Genomic DNA, 5,982 nt, shown 5'->3' on the forward strand with positions numbered 1-5,982 from the left:
CTAATGAGATCATTACGTAATTTTTCAGATAAGCTGTCTAGAAAGTTTCTCGTATAATCATATATATTACCATCAGCTGTTCATGAGAGTATTCGCTTGCTGGTACAGCACATTGAACGTTTGAATTACTCAAAATCATTTATACGTCGTCAGTAGATAAGTCCGGAAATTTTTTTATTCAGCTGAAGGTACTCTCTCGTGGACAGAGGGTATGTAGCGCTGTAAATAGAATACTACTGCCTGTCATGGGCTGGCGAAAGATGCCGGCATGCAAGGAAGTTTTCGTTAGGCGTTTCTTTCACTTTGTACACAAGAAAATTTGTATGCTAGGACCAGACCTGCCAACCCAAGAGTGGGGCAATGCGTGAGATTTGGTTTTGGGGCAATTGATGTATCAATGATAGTACATATAAAATTGCGGTAATTGGGGCAAAAATCTCACGCATTTTCATTTTTTCTTTGGGGTAATTGCGTGAGTCTCACGCCCAATGCGTGAGAGTTGGCAGGTATGGCTAGGACATCCAAATGTTCTTGTATACTAAATAGTGGCTTTAATAGTTTTCTCAAACTAACAAGCAAAATATTTTTATGCTCCTCTATTACTGATTAGCATACCTGAAAGAAAATTTGAGATGGTGCCTAATTATCTCGTGATATAGATCAGAAATCATGATCAAACTCATGTTTGCCTGGGTTCGCAGCTCAATAATACTTAATTGGGTTTTCAATGCGAACATGGAATCTGACTAGAGGTGAGCGTTTTAATGAAAAACAAAGGATGTCTTAAACTTACAACTGTCACATCCTATTGTGGTGATAAAGCTCTTAACAATTACATTTATTGATTCAATTTAGTGGTGTACATTGAAACAACTCAAACCTGCCTTGTACAAAAAATGCTTAGGTACTGTTAAACATCACATAATCAGCAGATGAAGCGTGGGAGACGCCTTCAGTGCATGGTTTTTAGGGCAGCAGAATTTCTACGAAAATAGGAGAGCTTATATTTACACATCTTCTAGAGAACAGGTTATTCTGCTACATTTTAGCAGTTAACATCTAGCAATTGTATTGCATACATGTATTACCCTGGTGTAACCTAGTTCGCTTTCAGCAATTATTGTAAAATCCAAACAGTACTGTTTTGTAGAGTTATAACAAAATAAGCATGAAAATAACAAGAGTTTTCATTAGTCATGGTATCCCAAGTGGTATGGAAATCCTATTCATTTTGGTATTCCATTCATCATGGAATTCCCAAGCAATTGGGGAATTCCTAAAAATTATGCAGTATGTAGTTTCCCAATGACTCAATAATAGGGAAGTTTTTATTCATTATGGCATCTCAAAGACCATTGAAATCTTATTCATTTTGGTGTTACATACATTATGGAATTCTCCCAAGCAGTTTGGGAATTCCTAGAAATTATATACCATGTAGTTTCACAATGGCAGCAGTCAGGTTTTCCTGAGCTAAAAGCTCTCATTAGTTTGCTTTTATTGTTCTCTTTGCTACAAAAACTTTTCTATTGTTACTGAAAATTTTTAAATTTGGGGCAGACTCCTTTTAGTGCGCCAGGGAGGCCAATTGGATGAAGTGGCACCACCATTCAACAGTAGACTGATTTTAGGTGGTACTCCTGCATTACATTATAGACAATATGTCTATATATTCAGATTCAAAATATGTGTTTTATTAATAATCATAAAAACCATATCAAATTGAGAGTTAGACGACTATTGGCTATGAAGGCTGATTTTTTTTAGGAAGTACGTAGCTATCAGCCTTTTAGTAATTCAGAAACCAATGCCAAATAGTGACCATTCTTTGCTTTATTGTTAAGGAACAATAGGCAGACATTAAGTTAATCGAGCATACATAGATTCATACAAAAACATTCCTGGATATTGAAATAGAACATGGTAAAACAGAGAACCTACTGTTTTAGCTGAGAGATGTTTTGCCAGTTCACAAACTTATAATTTAAATTATTTGTTACCTGTGGAGCTTGGGTTAATATTGTTACTATTACATTAAAAAATTTATAGAGCCAAAGCTTTTTTTACTTTCAACAAAATATATTTATGTATTTTTCTCTTTGTTTTTTCACGTTGCAGAGGTCATAATATCGATAATTGTTTTCATTGCAATGGCCAGTGTTTATTTTTATTTACAAAGTAGTTTTTATTTCCGCTGTTCTAATACTTAGCACAAATATGCAACGAGGCATTCCCCCTCGTCTAATTAGTTTGCTCATATTTACTCATCAGTTTAGCTGGGGTTTGGAAGTGTTTGAAATGCCGATAGCGGTATCATAGAAGATCATGGGGAAAACATGGTTTAAATGACAGGTTGTATACGAACTGTGGTTTCATTTCATCCTGCTCATTCACTGCTGATCAAATAAACAGTTTTGTATTCGATGACAGGGCTATATACGATGCTAAAGGTATCACCAGCCGCTGTTGAACAGCCATTCATGTATAAAGCACAATCATGTATTTGTTCTCGAGACAAAACTGACATCTTCTGCCAGATGTGTGGATATACCTTTCGAGGGAGAATCAGCCAAACCTGTTCACTTCACAAATATGTAAGTGTTTTGCTTCACTAATAATGACATGGTTTCCGGATACAGCACCTAAATAACAATTTTATTACGAGGTTGTTGGTCTCATAGAACAATTAGTAAAATAATTATGTTAGATGAGTCTACCCTGTTCAAAGACCGTAGTACGCTCGTAAAGATAGTATAAAGGTCCGACCACACGTAACGAATTATTCGTTCAATCTGACCGAATTTCACAGATTTATTCGGCCGAATATCACCAAGTTGTCTGAGCTGTGCATGCACACCGAATTCGTCAACGAAACGCTTTTAATTGGCTAACCAATTTTCTTTAGCGAGCACGATTCTAGCAGCTTTGACAATTGGTATAGTCCAAGACACGTACGACGACACAATAAAAATATCAGCCCGATTTGACCTGATACATGCGATGCAACTGCCTATATGCACTAGAAATAGCGACTGTTTTAGAGACGGAGCTTTTGCTGCATAAAAAGAAATTATTATTATTGAAGAAAAACAATTTATAGCTTCTAAAACATCTAAAAGAAATTACTGGATACACGATGAGAAGTTTTTGCCATGGTGAACCAACGAGAGAGAACCAACAATAGCGCATCTAGGCAGTTGCATCGTATGTATCAGGTCATATCGCGCTGATACTTTTATTGTGTCGTCGTACGTGTCTTGGACTATACCAATTGTCAAATTCGTATAGTTTCGTTGACGAATTCGGTGTGCATGCTCACCTCAGACAATTCTGTGATATTCGGCCGAATAGTTCTGTGAAATTTGTGAATTCGATCAGATTGAACGAATAATTCGTTACGCGTGGTCTAACCTTAATGCTTGTATTACAATTATTGCTAATTGTAATACAAGAGTATATTATACTTGGTCAATTCCAAAGTCGTTTTATCTTATTTAACATGTAGTTACTAAGTTGTTTTTATTGGTTTTTATTAAGCATGACTGTTAATTCAAATAATGCTTGAAATAATAAAATAAATAATGCTCTGGTTCTGTTATTCTTTGAATAATAGGTTCAGGTTAAAAACCGGTGTTAAGGAATGTCTTGTCATGTTCTGCGCTGAATTTAATTAATTTGGAAATTATGGCAAAAAGAAATTGTGTATGGTTAGCACAACTAACCATATGTTTCATCATATGGTTAGTTGTGCTCTGTCGATATGTTTTATCATATGGTTAGTTGTGCTCTGTCGATATGTTTTATCATATGGCTAGTTGTGATCTGTCAATATGTTTTATCATATGGTTAGTTGTGCTCTGTCGATATGTTTTATCATATGGCTAGTTGTCCTCTGTCGATATGTTTTATCATATGGTTAGTTGTGCTCTGCCAATATGTTTCACCATATGGTTTGTTGTGCTCTGTCGACATTAGTTTTTCTATCTAGTAAAATATATTGTAACTAGTTTTCTAGATTTATACAGTCAACCTTTTTGCTTATGATTTTTAGTTCATTAGTGTTTTGCTGTTTGTAGGTTCTCCACCTGATGGATGTCAATGCTTGTCCAAAGTGCAAGTCGGACAAGCTGAAGGAGGTGAATTACACTTAGACACCTCAAGCTTTCTCATCTATATGTGCCCTCAAGCTAAAAATGCCAGTAGAATTGCATTGGTTTTGGTTTATTATGACTGTCCTTGTTTTGTGCACCGTGTCATCGTATAGCTAACTAACCCTCAACTCCAGTCAATCCAGTCTTCAACCATCTCCTGTGCTAGCAACTCTTGTCTCTCATACTTTTTATTTTGTTGTTACTCTCTTTTTTATTTTTAACTATTCATTTATCACTTTTAAATAGGTACTTTATATAATATTATAATAAAACAGTTACTTGTGCAGGAATTTTGCCTATTACTTGATTAAATTTCCCAAACTTTTTGGTGTCATGATTGGAATTCCTAGCGATAATAAGGGCATTGGAATTCCTAGCGATAATAAGGATATTGGAATTCCTAGCGATAAGGGATCTAGTTGCTCAGTGATGGCAGTCATGTTTATCTTATGTAAGCTTCAACTGACAGCTGGTTAGTGAGAATAGATAAGAGCTGTAATAAAAACTGAGCAGCCCTGAGGTGATCAGTTTTTGTCAACGGAGTGTTGTGAACACACACGTACACATGCCGTAAAGCGCGCAGCTGTTAGCTGGGTTTCACACCACTTTTATTAAAATGCAGTTTTGTACTATTCAAGGAAACATAAAGGCAGAACACAAAAGGCATGAACACAAGTCTGTGGATGCATGAAGTGTTTGGTACAATTATTGATATACTGTACCTTTTGTTTTGGAATATAATTCATCTAATCTCGGTCTGATATTATCATAATTAGTGTCAAATCGACGATCAGTGTAAGCTGGTCATCAGAGCCAAGGGTGGACCAATAAAGCATTGAGACTTTAGATCACTGATTACACCCTACTCGCCCTTTTCAGAGCTATCAATCTGCGTAAAAGGGTTATTTGTATTCCAATAAAACCTTATTAAAATCTGCATTATTCATTGTCATATTGTACGGTAGACAGTGGAGTAGAATCCTAACTAATTTAGTTTTAACTTTTGCGTGGAGCATCTTATGACAAAACTGATTTTATTTGGAGTCTATATAAAATCTGCATCCATTGATGTATAATTCGCCTTGCTTTAAATTAAAACCAAGCGTGAAACTTGTGAGAACTTTGAAATACCAAGGATTTCAAAGTTCTCACACTAGTTTGATCAAGTTTATCATCGTTATTCTAGAGCATTCCCAAACTTTTGTTCATCGCTATCAACTGCTGACAATGGCATAAACTGGCTGACTCTTGATGGCAGCCATGTGTACGCGAATGCTGTGGTGAGTCAGGAAACAAGAACAGAAGCTCCAGCTTTCTGTTTAGAATTGTTGCTGACTGTCTCAAAATGGTGGTTTCCAACAAATTTAAAGAAACTAGCTTCACATTTCACTAACATCAGTTGTGCATACTTTGCTTGCAAATAGTGAAGCTATAGATGGCCTGATGAGCAATGCATTACCACTATGATTGATGAATAGATAGGGGATAGCCAAGTAAATAGTTAGAGGGGTTGTAGCCTCTGTTCATGAGAGATAGCAGCATTCATGTCATGAAAAGTGTTGATTTTATCTCATAATTTCCTGTATGGCGGTGGCAGACACTGACAAGTGACTAACTGGATCTCATTAGCAAAATTTGGTTTCATTATAAGCTTTTGGGAAGTTTAACTAGTGGCTGAGGTTATGTTCGGGTACTGTTTCTCTACAACCCAGCCATGCACTAGTAGTTCGCTGAAATGCACATACAGCTGTAGCTGCTCTTTCCTAGGTCGCCCTCATATATATTTGGTGAAAATAAATGCATAACTACACATTTATATCGGGAAAATGAA

Source organism: Watersipora subatra, chromosome 8 (assembly GCF_963576615.1).
Source record: "Watersipora subatra chromosome 8, tzWatSuba1.1, whole genome shotgun sequence".
Classification (NCBI taxonomy): Eukaryota; Metazoa; Bryozoa; class Gymnolaemata; order Cheilostomatida; family Watersiporidae; genus Watersipora; species Watersipora subatra.